Source organism: Sciurus vulgaris (genome assembly GCF_902686455.1).
Source record: "Sciurus vulgaris genome assembly, chromosome: 7".
NCBI classification, from domain to species: domain Eukaryota; kingdom Metazoa; phylum Chordata; class Mammalia; order Rodentia; family Sciuridae; genus Sciurus; species Sciurus vulgaris.
Window position 1 is genome coordinate 148270356 of NC_136467.1, and position 17844 is coordinate 148288199.

Here is a 17844-nt window from a genome sequence, read left to right on the forward strand (position 1 = left end):
TAAATTGAAAACTGAAACAGACTAGAGAAAAGCAATGATATGCAAAGGTAGTTCTTCAAAAGGATCAGTAAAATAAATAAATTAACAAACTTTTAGCAATACTAAAAAAAGAAAAAAGGAGAGAAGACACAGATGACCAATATCAGAAATGAAATAGGAGACATCTCTATATAGCCAGCTGACATCAAAAGATAATAGGGCAACACTATGGAAAATTTTACCCACATAAATTAGACAATGGAGATGAAATGGATCAATTCTTCAAAAACAAGCTACTACAACTGACTCAATTCAAATCAGATAATATGATTTATCCCTATTACCTTTAAGGAAATTAAGTTTCTAATTTAAAAATCCCACAGAGAAATCTCCTGGTCCAAATGGTTTCACTGGAATATTCTACCAAAATTTAAAGAAGAATCAGAACAAATTTGATACAATTTGTTAAAGAACACAGAAGAGGAAAAGTCACTTCCCAATTCATTGTTGAAGCTAGCATTATCCTCCTACCAGTACAAAGGCAATATCAAATAAGAAAATTGTAGACTGCTATTCCCTATGAATGTAGATGCAAAATCTTTAACAGAATACTAGCAAGTGAATTCAGCACTGTATAAAATGAATTGTACACCTTGACTAAGTGAGTTTTGGGTCAGAATTACAAGCCTACTTCAGGATTTGAAAATCAATTAATGTGACCCACCATGTTAACAGATCAGAGAAACTAGAGAACCCACCTAAATTTGCTTGACTGATTTTTGACAATGGTGCAAAAGTGATTTGATGGAGGCAAGACAGCTTTTCAACAAACAGTGCTGGAGAATAGGACATTTACAGACAAAAAAACTTGATCCTTAACTGTATACAGCAATGAACTCAAAATGGATCACAGACTTAAATATAAAATATATGTCTTTTAGGAAAAAAATAGATTTTTGATACTAAGGCTAGGCAAAGAACACTTGGACTTGATACCAAATGCATAATTCATTAGAAGAAGAATCGATAAATCAGACTTTGTCAAAATTTAAAAATTTTGCCTGTGAAAGAGCCTATTAGGAATGTATAAGAACAAGCTACAGAGCATGACAAAATATTTGCAAACTGCAAATTCATCAAAGGATCTGGAACATAAAAAGAATTCTGAAAACTTAACACTAAAAACCTTAACACTCCTATTAGAAAGTGGATAAAAGACATGAGGAGACATTTTACCGTAGAGGATATACAGATGGCCAAGAGACACAGAAAAATGTGTTCAGCATTATTAGCCATTAGGGGGATGCAAACTGAAATCATGAAGCATCACAACACCTACACCAGAATAGCTAGACTGAAATAAAAATAGTGGTAGCACCAAATGCTGGCGAGGATGTAGAGAAATTGGATCACATACAATGCTGGTAAGAACTTAAGTCTAAATGGCATAGCTACTCTAGAAAAGGGTTTGTAGCTGCTTTAAAAAAAAATACACAGTTACCAAGATGGTGCACTTTTTTTTGTCTTTTTTTAAGAATTTACCTTTATTTTATTTGTTTTTATGTGGTGCTGAGAATCAAACCCAGGGCCTCACCCTTGCTAGGCAAGCGCTGTGCCACTGAGCTACAACCCTAGCCCCAATGCAGCACTCTTGAACATTTAATTCAGAAAAATTGAAATTCATGTTCACACAAAAATTGGCACCTGAATGTTTATAGTTACTTTCTTTGTAATATCCCCAAACTGAAAAGAGCCTGGTTGTCTTTTAACAAGTGAAGTTTTAAAAATGGTGGCACATGCATACTATGGAATACTACTCAACAATAAAAATAACTGTAGGTTGAACATTCCTGCTCCAAAAAACTAAGATCTAAAATGCTTCAAAACCCAAAACTTATTGAGTGTTGACATGACACCACATGGGGAAAATTCCACACCATGAAACTTTGTTTCTTGACGAAAATTATTTAAAATAGTGTATAACATTTATATATTTTATAAATAGTGTATAACATTTATACATTTAATCTACATGTATAAGTTTTGCATAAAACACAAGTGAATTTCTTGTTTAGAGTTAGGTACCATCCCCAAGATATCTCATTATGTCTATGCAAATATCCTCAAATCCAAAATCTGAAACACTTCTGGTCCTGAGCATTTCAGATAGGGATGCTGGACCGGTAGAGGCAACCCTTTAGACAGATGTTTGGAGAGCTATGCTGAATTTTAATAGCAGCCCTCAGAGGGTTACATACTATAAGATTTCATTTATAAAGCATATTTAAAATTATAGAAATGAGAACAAATCAGTGGTTGTGAAGGAAAGAGAGGTGGGAGGTGGGAGAGAAGACAGTGTGGCCAGCAAGGCCACCGTGAGGGACCCTTGCAGTGATGAAGGCATTGTCTCTCTTCAGGGTAACAATGTTAATGTCCTGGTCGTGACGTTCATGTCCTATTGCTTGGAAAGATGTTCCATCGAGGGAAACAGACCCACCGGGCTCTCTGTGGTGTTCCTTACAGTTGCACGTGAACCTGCAATCGCCTCAAAGTCAAAAGAGTGCAACTCAAAAGCAAAACTCGGGTGCTGGAAAGATGAGCCCAGCATACACTAAGGGGCCCCGGGACTCGGGGTTTATCTCCCCGACTTCCAAGCCAACACTGATTTCCAAGGACTGATGGCCACTGAGCTCAAGGAGCTCAAGTCTTTGAAAGACTCATCACCTTGACACTCTGTCTAGAAAATATGCTCCTGACCCTGAGGTCCTCTGTATACCCTGTGCTATCTGACGTCTTAAAGGCCCCAGTGTCCCAGATTTGGGATGAAGGAGCCCTTCAGGCTACAGCTTTCAAGCCTGAGGACAAATGGCCAGGGTCATATACTCTAAGCACAGCACTCCCAAATGGCCAGACGGGACCCACTGCATCCTCACAACATGACTATACAGAGCAGCTTAATGATTTCTATTCGAGCATTATAGTCACACATAGGAGTTGAGTTCAATTTGACAAAATCATACATGCATGGGATTTGATTTCCTCCATTTTGGTCCCTGGTGTCCCCCTTGCCCTCCTCTCCTCCCTCCCCCACTTCTCCTTCCTCCACTCCACTGATCTTCCTTTCACTCGTTATTTATTTTTGATTGATGCGCGTGCACACACACACATGCAGAATCCATTGCACATAGCATGATTGCGTTAAGTTCATCCGAATTTCCTCCCCTTTCCTGTCCTTCCTCCCTTTCTCCATCTCCTTCTACTTCACCCATCTTCCCTGTATCTTTAGGATATCTGACCCCCCACCTTTCCCCCCCTTATCCTGTTCTACCTTCCACATGGGAGAAAATATTTCAACCTTTGATTTTCTGAGTTTTATTTCACTTAGCATGATGTTCTCCAGTTCCATCCATTTGCCAGCAAATGCCATAACATCATTCTTCCTTGTGGCTGAGTAAAATTCCATCGTGTATGTTCACCACATTTTCTCCATCCATTCATCGGGTGCCGGGGCCTGGGCTGGTTCCATGGCATGGCTATTGTGGATAGTAGAGCAGCCCTGTGTTACCAGTCCAGTTCCAGAAAAGGTCTGTCCACTACCTGAGAACCTTTCCTCTCTGCCATGAGACTGCTAGGCCTTCCAGGTGACCAGCTGCTTACCCACAGGCTGAGTCAGTCCACACCGACAGGGAAGTGAAGCTTGAACAGACAGTGTTCAGACACCAAGGTAACTGCACCAGAGGAGACGGAGTGAGCTGAGAAGTCTAGGTTGTCCCTATCACCCAGTGGATGGCAAAGGGGACTCAGGTCACTCACAAGGCAATAGAGGAGCTCCCTTTACTTTGCACGCCTTAGTGAGGGGCGTGGACAGTGGCTGCCACTCCTAACTGCACCTGCGGCCATGGCTGTCTCTGCATCCAGTCGCCCTTCCTGGCAGCGCCATCATCAGAATGAAGACCTGCTCAGCTGGTGTCTTCCACCGTCTCAGTTACGAATGCGCGAGTCGGTCTGAGCCTCGGTTTTGTTACTTGCAAAATAATAGAAGAATCTAGATTTCCTGCAGGTCTTGTACCTTGAGACTTTATGGAAAGTCCTTATCTTCCCGTGTGGCCTTGCGAAATTGTGATTGCAGCAAGTTAAAATAAGTTTATTGACCATATTTCATCTTGGAGGGGGTGGAAAGTCTTTACTTAAGAAAATAATATTTGCATCGTTTTGGTGGGAAAAGTAGGCTCTAATCCACAGAATAAAGGAAGAATACAGAATAAAAAATTAGATGTATATATGTGTTTAAGAAAATGAAGAGGATTAGATAACCCCCTTCTTTTCTGTCCCCTCCCCACAAAGAGAAGCAGAAAGACACAGCACTAGAAAGGGGGAATCTTAGCTGCGCATGGTGGAGCACATCTGTAATCTCAGCAGCTCAGGAGGTTGAGGCAGAAGGACTGTGAGTTCAAAGCCAGCCTCAGCAACTTAGCAAGGTCCTAAGCAACTTAACAGAACCCTGTCTATAAATAAGATATTAGGAAGCATTTGGGATGTGGTTCAGTGGTTAAGTAACCCTGGGCTCAATTCCCAAGGTATCGACTGAGTAACAAGGTGGGCTCAGAGGATTTCTTAAAACAGCAATGGCTCAAGTTCAATTTTAGGATGTGCACATCACTAGGCTGTCACCTCTCTCTCCACCACCTTCACTAATAACTGCTTCTCAGTCCGTGTGTAAGTGGTTTTCAGTGGAAACTAAGAAAAGAGGTAGGGTTTCAGTGAAAGGAATAAATAAAAAGTGAAAGATGCAGGGTGAAGAAGAGGAGGTGAGGAGAGCACGGGAGGAGGTGTATTAGTCAACTTCCCATTACTATAGCAAAGAATCAGAACCAGGTTAACTTTATTAAAAAAAAGAAAAGAGGTTTACTGAGCTCATAGGTGTTTAGTCTGAAAGTCTTAAGATTGGGTGGCCCCATTGATTTGGCCTCTGGTAAAGGTCTAATGGCAGGTGGCATCACGGTGGGACTGCATATGATCACATCTGCAAACAGGAAGTCAAAGGATAATTCAGGGATCAGGAATGTCAATGAGCTCAGGCAACCCACAGGAGCCGCTTGAATCTCTTCCAAGGGCAGTTCCTCCAATGACCTATTTACCTTCCATTAGGCCCTGCCTCTTAAAGGGCCACTACTCTCAGCACGGCCATGCTAGGGACTGAGTACCCAACACACCAACTCTGGGGACCCTCACAACATATCCAGACCTTAGTAGGAGAGCATTGGCTTTTCTAGGAGTAGGGATTAGGCCTGGGTCTCAGTGGTGGGGATGGCCCAGCCACCATCTGTCTCACTCACCCTTGATCCCTTTACCATCTTCTCTATGAGACTTCTGTGGAGTCTTTTCAAATGATGATCCACCCACCATACCACATTTTACCCACTTTTGTAAGACACTCACCCTACTTGGCCCTGACTTACAGTTATTTGCGTAGCTGCCTTACATAGCGCACTGGATTGCACACTCTTTAGAGAATCTGGCCTTTCATGCCAAACGTAGTAAATGTACAATCATAATTTATTAACTGACGTTTAATAAATTCTCCTCTATTCTCCTTGTAGCTGGGATGAGTCACACTGTTGATACACAGCAAATAATAATGACAATGAATGTGAATATAAGGCACAATTCTTATTTCCAAAGAAATTTCTGGAGTGCTTGCAAGGAGGAAATCATAAATACATGACTGGGGTGGGATGGGGGAGTGAGACCCAGGCACTCATTCTTTCAGCACATTTCAATTGACAAAGATCCACATGGAATCTACTTTCATCCCCCATATAAAATTGTACAGCTGTTCCAGAGAAAACTGTATGAGCAAACTTTAACCTCATGCCTTCTATTATTTTGGAATAAAAGGCTTAAAGCATAATGTGGGCTTTTTTTAGATACAAAGCTTCATGCAAGTAGCGTGTTGTTAATTTCATATTAATGCAGGGTGCCAGCGGAACCCAGAACAGAATCTAAAGGAGAAAATCACCGTATGCAGCTCTGCTATCTGGTGACCAAGCTCCAGCTTCTTTGAATTCCCTCCAGATGAAATGAGCCCTGCCCACGAGGACGCTGTGTAGATCTTTGTATTTAGCAATCACGAAAGGAAAAAAAGATCATTCTCTGCAAAATCATACTCTATTCCCAGCAAACACGAAGTTTAGACTGAACATTAGTTGATATTTGTGCCCCACTCCCAGCTTCTCTTTGTGAATGAGACTTAAAAAGGTTGACATGTTTTTCATTAGATGCATATTTCCGGGAGTGAGGTATTCTGAGATGTTATTCTTGTTGGCATCTGTGAACAGTTGATAAAACTATATTATCTGCCCCCTCACAAACTCCCTGTGTGGGAGACCAGAGAGCCAACTCCAAGCACAACCCTGTCCCTAAACATATTTCAAATGTCTTCTATTTCTTTGGAAGGTTTCATGAAATTTGCATGCCAGATATTAGATTGGGGCCATTTTCTTCCTGATCATAGACTTTAATCTGAACGGAAGTCTTCTGATAGAGTAGATGTCATGTTCCTTTCTGGGTCCTGTTCTTGTCTGATCACTGTAGTCTCTGATGACAATTATATTTTGTTCCACGTCTGTCTTTATTGTATTGCTCTTGCTACCACCTCGTTCAGTGTGGTTCTTTAAAGAGGGAACGTGGAGGACAGAGAGGGAGTGGGGTGGGGAGCTGGGGTAATGGAACAGGTCCCCTTCCCTGGGCACCACAGGGGCTGCCACAGGCCCTTGCACACCTCTTGTTCCACATTTTGAAACACTTCGAGACGGAGGGAAGGTAGAAATTTGAGCAGCAGCAGCGGGTGGTCTCTTCATCAGGGAGAGGACGGGGCATGATGTGACATGCGCTCTGGCTCGGGCAGGGGTCCAGACTCTCAAGCCTCCCTGCCCCTCTTCCTCCTCTTGGCCTCTGGTGGGTAATCGAGGGAAAGCGCAGCCCAGCTTCTCGAGACAGAAATGCAGAACCTCGGTGTGGAAAGGAGAGGGAAGACAGAACATCCCCACGAATGGCAGAGAGAGGCTTTCTCCTCTTGGCTTTGACAGCCTCCTTTCGGGCTGCCAGCTCTTTTCTTTTTTAATTTTTAATTTGGTCTTTGTAGTTGTACATGATGGTAGAATGTGTTTTGACATATTGTACATACATGGAGTTTAACTCCGCATTCTTGTGGTTGTCCATGATGTGGAGTTCCACTGGTCACGTACTCATATGAACACAGGAAAGTGATGTCCCATTCATTCCACTGTCTTTCCCATTCCCATCCCCCTGCTTCCCTTCATTCCCCTTTGTCTAATTCAATGGACTTCTATTCTTCCCTCCACCCTGCTTATTGTGTGTTAGCCTCTGTGTATCAGAGAGAACATTCGGCCTTTGGTTCTTTGGGTTTGGCTTATTTCACTTAGCATGATATTCTCCAGTTCCATCCATTTACCAGCAAATGCCATGATTTCATTCTTCTTTATGGCTGAGCAATATTTTCTTTATCCATTCATCTGTTGAAGGGCATGCTCCACTCTTGAGTGATACTCTGCACAGCATCACATGCATCCAGATGTTCATTGAGTTCATGAACATTAGTTAACAATGAGAGACGACTTCACAAAGCCATCAAATTTCTCTCGGCTTATAAAATTAAAATAGATGACACCTTGATTCTTAAGGGGGAAGAAACATGAAGGCTTCTACTCAACCACACTACCTTCTCTGTTCCCTCTGGGAGAGCCCTATCTGTCGTGATGACTGCTCTCCAGGTAGGGACACAAGCAGACATGTGGACCCTTACCATCCTCCAGGATGGGCTCCTGTCTCTGGAATAAGCTGGTTTCTCAGCACTGAACTTTACTCCTTCATCCAAAAGGCCCTTCTCAGAGCAGGGTTTGGTCTTCTCCCTCCTCTCCTGACCCACCAGAGGAGGCTGGGTCTTTTTTGCCCGGTGGCCCTCAGCCTTGGACACAAAAGCCTTCATTCAGCTTTTTAAACTAAAACCCGCTGCCAGGGGGAGACATGTGAATGATCCTGCTGATGCAAATGGTTGGCTTCTCTGCTGCCTCTGTTCTTACATCTGTGAGCCAGAAACCCGCAAGGAGCTGGACTGAAGAAAGAGGATGGTCTGCCAGAGATGATGTAAGGACCCGGGCTGGCCCGCGTCCTGTGTCCAGCCAAGCCCTGTGTGTTCACTCACGTTCTGATTCTGCCACGTCCCGGCTCTGCTCACTGCCCCTGGCAATTCTTCACGGACCAAGTGGGAGAAGGTTAGTAGCCAACAATGCTGCGCATGGCGTGGAAGGGACTCCCTACCCTTCACAAAGGGTGGAAAACTTTGCTGGTATTCCGGGATCTTAGAGCCTGATAGTGCATTTCTGCCAACGTTTACCAATGTGCTACCAACTGTGAATTTGTGTGAAAAATCCTGCACAGCATTTCAGGAAGATGGTTCCATATTTAACATTTGGCTAGGTCTTTCTTTCAGAAAAGTGTCTCTAGCCCTCAGGGGATGATACTCTGCAGACCAGGGCCCGAGGGAGACCAGAGTACTGGGGTACAGTTACCAGGGGTGAACTGCACAGGAATCTTGGGCAACTGAGAGAACTTTAGGTTGGAAAAAGCAGAGAAACAAAATGTCTTTACAGCTTGGAAAAATCCAAATAAACAAGAAGACAGGCACTTTGAGCAGTAGCTCAGATGTTACATGTCTATCATTTTAAAAGGATCTTCCCAATAAGTATTGAATATTCCATTTTACATTCAAATATGAGTTCAAATCTCTCCTTTCCTACTTGATAATAGTCAAATCAACCAACAAATCACCGCAAATATCCTGAGGTAAAAGATCATAAATCATCTATTCTTTACATGCCTGGACAAACAAATCCTTCCCCTTAGGAAGAGTCTTACCAAGATGGGTAAATGTTGGGAATTTGCTTATTCTAGATTCAGAGCTGTTGGTTTGGGAAGACTCACTTTTAAGTTCAGAGAGTATCCTAAGTTGGAAGCGGGCGCCATTTTTAAAGGACAGTCCTGAAGGAAGGAGGAAGAAGGGATTATCTAGGTTCGTGGCTCTCAGAGCGGGGTCATGCAGTTCTGGTCATTTCTGCTCACCCCACCCCCACCCCCTCTTCCCTTTTTGACTTTCCAAGCCAAGGCATGGTGGAGGCCAGGCTTTGCTGAGGTGACCCTGGGTGTGGGGGATAGGCCTTGGGCGGAGATCCTCGGGTCATCTCAGAGCCTTCCTGCTCCTCCTGCTTTGCCCAGCAAAGAGCACTGTTGGACTGCAGCTGAGACTCAGCCTGCAACCTCTGCTCCCGTTCATTACTACCTCAGCTGGATGCAGCAGGAGCCGGCCGAGTCCTGCTCGGATTGGCTGCCTTTCTCTGACTTAACAGCCGCCCAGCAAATCAATAGCCTGTACTCCAAGAGCATCGAGATGAATTGTAACAGCCAGGGCCCTGGGGAAGAAAAAGAGCAACCAGCACCCAAACAAAACCATACACACAGCCTCTGCTGCGACCCCTGTGAGAGTCTGCTCCCTTCTGCCGGAAGCCCTCCGGGAGGGCCTGTTTGCACCCCAACTCCTTGGCGCTCAGCCACGTTCATGCCATTTTCAAAGTAGGTCATTCTAAGTCATCTCAGCAGAGTACAGAGAGGCTGTCAGCACCAGTCATCTGAGCCTGGAGGCGGCCCAGACCTTGCAGGGGAAGAACCCTGGGGCAGGGGCTGCCTGGCTCCCTCCTCCTGCCTCCTCAGACCCACCTGAGCAGATCCACTTCCTCTGCCATTTCCAGTTGGTCAGGGGATGCGCTGCCCTGGACAAGCCTGCAGCAGGACTCAAATGATAACCTGAATGAAAATTCGCCTCTCAGAAGGATGATGTCATCTTTATTCAGCTTTTTGGTCTATGTGTTCAGAAAATTCATTGTGATTTATGAGGCGTGTGGTGTTTCTCTTAGAAGCCACGCTGGTAGCCTGTCCCCAGGAGAATGCAAGTAAAAACACAGAGACGCAAGCAGATTTGTCCCGAATAAAATACTAAGGAATATGCACGTAAAAAAAATGCAGGTGTCTCTAAAAACACCTCTCCTAAACTCACACGATTCACACACACGCCGATAAAAAAGGAAACTCCACACTTTCTTGATCAAGGACATGCAAAGACACAGGTGGGTGAATGCTTTCAAAGTGCAGGTTGTCTTTCCACATGACTGCCTTCAGGTATCATTTGGAAGTTACCTTCGCCATACAGTTCCTCAGCCTCTGAGGCCCCCTCTCTCCTCTCCTGGCAAAACCTACTCACCTTGGCTGACTCCTCTTAAATTCTTCCTCTTTAGGAAACCTCTGCCTCCTGAATCTCAGCGATGATCTCTCTCCAGCCAGAACGCCTGCAGCAATAAAAGTAACCGATACCACACACCTAGGAATAGCTTATGTCGGATGTGGCCGGTCTCTAATTGTTTATTGCACCCTAACTCCTGGAAAGCAGAGGCTGGTACTTGCAGCCCGCGCATCACAATTACTTAGCCTGACCTATTGCTTAAAGGACCATGGGAGAAACGAAGGGGAGGAGGAAGGAAGAAAAACGAACATTTATTGAGTGCCTAGCAGGTATGAGCTACTGCGCCCAGCCTTCTATTGATTTTTCTTTTTTCATTTAAAACTCATAACAGCTCTACAGAGGAAGATTTGCTTTCCACCATTTTAAAGATAAGGAACAGAGGCTTAGAACAGTTACATAATTCACCCCAAACCAAACAGCCAATAAGCAGAGGAGCCAAGATTGAAGCCTGGCAGTCTGATCCCCGCTCTTCCTACTAACCCCTGATTCCCAATCTCAGCTGTTCGGATTTTTACATTTTCAAATGCCTGGCTGGGTCTCGCTCCTGAAGATTTAGGTTCAGATTTCTAAGCTTCGGAGAACAGGAAGTGTTCATGACATCTAATGCTTTCACGTAGCAGTAAATATTTTGCTAAACGAATAAGTGAATCCAGTTTATCTGGAGCAGCCGCCGTTCTGTGTGTTGGAATCACCTTTCCAGGCGATTAAGCTTGGCCTCTGCCTAGGCCCTGCCTCCAGCCATTCTGATGCAACCGGATCAGGGTGGGGCGGCTTCCAGTTTTCAAAAACTCCCCAGGCAATTCACACGTGCAGCCCAGGCTCAAGACCATTGGTCCAGAGTGAGGTCATGGCATCTGCAGATTGTTAAAAGCTCCACAGGTGATTTTGATCAGCAGCCAGGGCTGGGAACTACCGCCCACACACCCCGCTGCCTCTCTCTGGGTTTTATAAATGGGAAAGCATCACTTTCTAAAAATAATTCTGTCAACAAGCAGGGGAGTGCTGCTTTGCAGAGCAGTCTGCCTGCTTGGGGGACACTTTACAGGAAGAAACAATGGACCTGCTGGTGCTGATCTCCAGTCTGTAGCAGGTTCCGTGCTAACCTGTTCTTTGATTTTTGTCTGTCATGGCTGGTTGGGGAATGATTTATGAAACAGCAGATCAGGATCTTGTTTTGCTGCTGGGAAAAAACGGATTAGATATTTTGTCTAAGGAGCTAAAGCATAACTTTGAACTTCCGTGAGTTTCAGTGATAAATTTGCGTGAATGCTCATGAGCTAATGTGCATTTTTCGTTTATGGACACACGAGGGAGGGTGGGGGAGTAAAATAAGAAAAGACAAAGCTCTTTGTAAGTTCTGAGAAATGGGCAAGTGGAGAAAAAGAAAACCAAGCCTGCGTATGAGCTGCACACACTTCATAACCGCTCTAATGACCTGAAAATCAAGGAAAATTACATGCCGTGGGCTCATGTGTTGCCAGCTTTAAACATTTTCCAAAGTGCATTTTCCAGAATGTATCAGAAAACAATTTAATATTAGGCAGACAGATTCTGATTGCTTTGTGTAATAAGCCCAACCAAAAACTGATGCATTAAACATTTCTTTAAAAGTCATGTTGCCATTACATAATTATTACAAGCGCATAAACAGCAGCCCCTGTTAGGAATCAGGAATGGGAATGCTTTAAAGAGCAAATTATTTTAAACTTAGGGAAAATTTTCTATATGCACCATGAAATTTGTATGCAATTAAATAATAGGTGACATTTACCAAGCATTTAACTCTGTGCCAGGCAGCCTTTGACATGCTTTTCGTGTATTCATATTTAATCTTCACAACAAAGAGATGAATTAGGTGTTATTATCATACTTTACTTTTACAGATAAGAAAGAGGGAGGCACAGAAGGGCTAAGTAACTTGCCTCAGGACACACAGCTAGGAAGCAGTAGTAGGTACAAATTTAGGCAGTCCGAATTCATAGTTCAAGGTTTTAACCAATATACACAAGAAATAATGGGTTCTCTATGCTGATGATGTTTGAAGCAATTGCACCTTTTTAAATTTCATATGACCCTGACATATGGTAATTAGAGAACAGACTTCCAGCGGGAAAACAACCTTTGCTCCATCTCAAGTTTAATTCCACGCCCCTCCCTCAGTTTTCACTACTAAACACAACTTCCCAAATACTTCTCTGAGCCCAGAGCAACAAATATGTCAGTCATGAAGTCTGTGTAAAGTACCGCAGGATTAGAAAATGAGCAAAAACAGCCTTTGTCTAAGAACTTTTTCCTTGAAGCGCAGACAGATCTTGGCATCCCCAGGAAACCTGCTGGGAGTTCCGACCCTGGCAAAGCGGCACGGCCGGGCCCCTCCCAGCCCCAGAGCCCCCTCTCTCTCCTGCAGGCGCTGAGCGTCGTCTCGCTGAGGCTGGGCCGCTCTGGGAGCCCTAAGGTCGGGGTAGGGCTGGGGTGGGGTCTCCTCGCGCGTGCGCGGTTCCCACCTGTCACTTGCGTCTCCTGCCTTCCGGCCCCGCCCTGGGAACTCCTCCTAACTCAGGGACCACAGGCCAAACGCCTTTTTCGCAGGAAATTCTTCTTTGATGGGCGGGACCAGGTCGTGCTCTTCCGCCAGAATCTCTCACTGCCTCCCCGACTTGACGTTCATGGGATTTTGGCCGCTCTCTGTGATGTCCCTGTCGTCTCCAACCCTGTGTCTTTAGCCTCCCACCTGCTGGCAAAGGTCCAAGGGGAGGGAGGAGAGTGCGACCCGGCCCTAGTCCCTCACCTCACGCCCTGTGTTCTGACACGGGACAGAGTCCGAGGATTTACCGCGTGCTCTTCCGTTTAAATGCCCTCTGTCCCTTGGTCGTTTGCGGGGCCCTCACAGATCCATGTAAGAATTAGGTGGGTCAAAAGGGGGGAAAATTTTTTTTTTTCATTCGAAGGCAAAGAAAATTAAATAATCTCAAGATCCACTTGAATATTTTCATCCAAATTTCTAGGCATTTACTTGGAAGTTAAAAGCATATTTGAAGAACCGTTGATACCAAGTCATGTTCTATCATATTAGGTGAGGAAAAGCACAATTCCCTTTTTGTGAAATAGGATTCAGACCAGGGGAGGGAGCCCGGTGGTCCAATAGAATCTTGGCTCCTATAGCAACCCTGACCCTACAGCATCCTAGCCCTACAGCATCTAGACACTACAGCATCCTGGCTCCTATAGCATCCTGGCTCCTACAGCATCCTGGCCCTACAGTGTACTGACCCTACAGCATCCTGGCTCCTACAGCATCCTGGCCCTACAGCATCCCTGGCCCTACAACAACCCTGGTTCCTACGGCATCCTGGCCCTACAGCATCCTGACCCTACAGCATCCTGGCCCTACAGCATCCTGGCTCCTACGGTATCCTAGCCCTACAGCATCCTGGCTCCTATGGTATCCTGGCCCTACAGCATCCCTGGCCCTACAGCATCCTGACCCTACAGCATCCTGGCCCTACAGCATTCTGGCTCCTACAGCATCCTGGCTCCTACAGTATCCCTGGCCCTACAGCATCCCTAGCCCTACAACAACCCTGGTTCCTACAGCATCCTTGGTCCTACAGCATCCTAGCCCTACAGCATCCTGGTTCCTATGGCATCCTGGCCCTACAGCATCCTGGCTCCTACAGTATCCCTGGCCCTACAGCATCCTGGCCCTACAGCATCCTGGCTCCTACAGCATCCTGGCTCCTACAGTATCCCTGGTCCTACAGCATTCTAGCCCTACAACATCCTGGTCCTATAGCACCCTGGCTCCTTCAGCATCCTGGCTCTACAACATCCTGGCCCTACAGCAACCCTGATCCTATAGCATCCTGGCTCCTACAGCATCCCTGACCCTACCACATCCTGGATCCTACAGCATCCTGGCCCTACAGCATCCCTGACCCTACCACATCCTGGGTCCTACAGCATCCTGGCCCTACAGCAATCCCTGACCCTACCACATCCTGGATCCTACAGCATCCTGGCCCTACAGCATCCCTGACCCTCTAGCATCCTGGCTCCTACTGTGAGGTCAGATGGGGATGTTCATTTGCCCAGCTGAGATGCTGCTGCAGATGCTGGTGGAAATGATCAACTGTGCACAACCTCTTCTGATTTTTAGCACCATTTTCTGCTTTTTTGTAGACAGAAACCCAGCCCCTCCCACCAGGTACTGTGCCTGCTCCTCTGCCTCTGTCCCAAGGTGGCTCCTGGCTCCCTGGTTTATGAACAGGTTCACAGTAGGAGCCCAATGAGGCTGAAGTCACTTTCCCTTCATCCCCCACACATACTTAAAAGAGCAAAGCAGATGACATTTCTTTTGGCCTCAAACACCAGAAATCTATTCTTCTATAGTTCTGGAAGTGAGGAATCAGAAACCAAGGCCTTGGCAGGGCCATGCCACCTCTGAAGTTCCAGGAAAGAGTGATTCCTTGGGGCACTTAACCACTGAACCCCATGCCCTGCCCTGTTTTTATTTTTTGAGACAGGGCCTTGCTCAGTTGTTGTGGCTTTGAACTCATGATCCTCCTACCTCAGCCTCCTGAACCTCTGGGATTACAGGTGTGTGACACCTTGCCCATCTCAAGTGCCTCTGTGTGTCTCCAATTCCTCTGCTTGCATGAGGACACGGTCACTGGATTTAGGGCCCACTCCCGTCCATCCTCACCTCCTCTTAGCTACATCCGCAAAGACCCTATTAGCAGACAAGGTCATCGTCACAGGTAAGAGGTTAAGACCTAAACAACTTTCTAGGGGAAAAAATTTAACCCGCCACACTTGTGTGTGCAAAACCACCTATTCTCCTTTCCCTTTCTGCTCCTCCACATAAAGAATCAGGTGGCAGGTTAAGGCGTCTCTGTTTTATGGTCGGTCTAACTACAGGTACGGCAACTTTGATGGTTGTCTCCGTAAGGTAGTCTTCGGGCTGGGGATTATCAGGTGGGGTTGTGTCTGAGTGTGAAGCAGAATGATCCCCCTGAGGTGTGATACAGTGGCAGGTGGAATTTTGTACTGCCTCTTTGAGGAAGAAGGTCAGGGACATCTGCCTCAGCTCGGCTGGACTAGCTGTGTGCTGAGGGGCAGATGCACGCGGTCGCCACGTCTGCTTCATGGAGACCAGTCTTGGAGGATGGGGCTGGGTAGCTGAGAGAGCTGACTCTTCTGGCTGTGTGGGGGAGACCGATGAGGGATTGAAGGCAGAAGCATGTTTGGTCCTACTTCTGATGCACTTCCAGAAGCTTCTGGGTTCTTCCTCAGCCAGGAAGATCTAGCAACTGTGGGTGCTCAGCGTGCCCTCCCTCTGCTGAGCTCTGTCTGTGGCGGTGGCAAGGGTGGCGACGTGGGGCTCCTGGTCTCCTGCATCTTCGTAGTGAGTGGGTGCTCTGCTTACTTTATTTATTCCTTCTCTAATACTTCTTTTTCTAAATGTAGATCTGAGTTCTCATCTCTATCATTTTGCTTCTTTCTGAAAATTTTCTTTAAACATTTCTTCAAGGCAGGTCTACTTAGGACAAATTTCCTCAATTTTGTTCATCTGCGAAAGTCTTACTTCTGCCTCATTTTGAAGGATTGCTTTGCTGCATACAGCACTCTGGGTTGGTGGGCCATTCACTAGGCAGGTAATGTCACTCTGCTCGCTTCTTGAGTCCCTGGCTTCTGAAGAAAAGAATAATGTCATTCTTGTCCTTGTTCCTCTGTAGATAAGATAGTTTTTCCTTTGACTTCTTTCAGAGTTTTCTTTTTGTCTTTGGTGGTCTGAGATTTGAATGGTGCCCACGTGTAGATTTTTCAGTTTGCATCCTGCTCAGTTTTGTCTGAACCGCTTGGACCTGTGGTTTGGGGTCTGTTATGAATTTTGGAAAATTCTCAGCCGTTTTTGCTGACTGCTGATACTTCTGTGCCTTTCTTCTCCTCAGCATTTCCTTCACGTGTGTATCACACCTTCTGTGTTTGTTCCACGGTTCTTAGATATTCTGTTCTTCCTTATTTTTTCCCCATTGCATTTCAGCTTTGGAAGTTTTTACTGTTGTGTCTTCAAGCTGACTGATTCCACAGCTGTGTCCGGTTTGCCAGTGGGTCCCTCAAAGCCTTCTTCATTTCCTTTAGGGTGTTTTCGATTTCTAGCATTTCCTCTTGCTTCTCTCTTCCAGTTTCCATTTCTCTGTTCGCATGATCTGTGTATTCCTCCCTTGTCTACCTTTTTCACATGAGCCTGTAGCATATTAATCAGTTATTTTTCAACTCCTGATCTGATAATTTTAAAATCTCTGTTGTATCCAAGTCTAGTTCAAATGCCTGCCTCGTCTCTTCGTGTATTCTGCTTTTTACCAGGCCTTGTAATTTTTTGCAGAAAGAGATGAATAAAAAGGAATCAAGACAGTGAGGCCTTTGGTACAGGGTTCTGCGTTCTGGCTGGGATTAAGCTGTGCTTGCTCTTTGCTGCACCTGTGGCATGAGAGGTCACAAGGTCTTCCAATTTCCTTGTTTTGCTCCTCTGTTGTCTTCAGTTCTTCTAAAAACTACTTAAATAGCGTTTAAGACCTTTTTTTTTTTTTTTTTAACCATGTTTAGATTTTCTCTTGTGAGGACAGAAATGAAGACTTTCAAATTATCTTATTTGCCCACAAAAAAGTGTCATATATTTCTCCATGCTGGCAAAAGTTCTTATATTAATCATTCATTAATTGAAAGCATAGTAAAATATTGGTCCTGTGCGCATGTAGTTATTGATTTTGCTCATTTAATTGCAGGTAGCAATTAAAGCAGGGAGTCTGGAAGTGGATCCTGTCTCAATCCCACTACTTCACTTACCAGCTATCTGAACTTGGCCTTCTCCTTTAGCTTCTCTATGGCTCAGTTTTCTTTTCTGTTAAACAAGGACACTAAGAACACTCATTGTTTCATTGTTTTGAGGATTAAGAGGAAATTAAAAATTAAAAAAGCACAGAGGGCAAATACTTATTCAAGCATTTATTACATTAAATTAGCAAAATTAATTTTAAAATAATGTTATTTTGCATTGTACTTGGGTATAAAATTACAAACCCTTAAAATCTACAGCTATGCTTCTGTTCTGTGGTGATTTTCTTGGGGACAAGAGGATAGAATTTGTGTACAAACTGGCTTGCCATCATTGGTCACTTCTTCTCATTTTATAATATAAGGATAATAGCAACACTGATTGCGATAGTAATCGGGCCATGTCTTCTGCCTTTGGAAAACTCAGTTCTGCAGGTTTGCTAAGCAAAAGATGTCAGTGGCGCGAGGGTTCCTGCTTTCTCCCTGGACACATGAATAGTGTGGTGGGAAAAGCTTACCAGCCTTTTGTAGCTGAAACGCTAACCCCGAGGTCAAACTCGCTGTGTTGTGTTACTACTGAATCTCTTCCTTTCTCATGTGACAAATAAACATGCAAAAAATATTAAGCTAGATTCAAAAAAGTACAAAACTTCAGACAG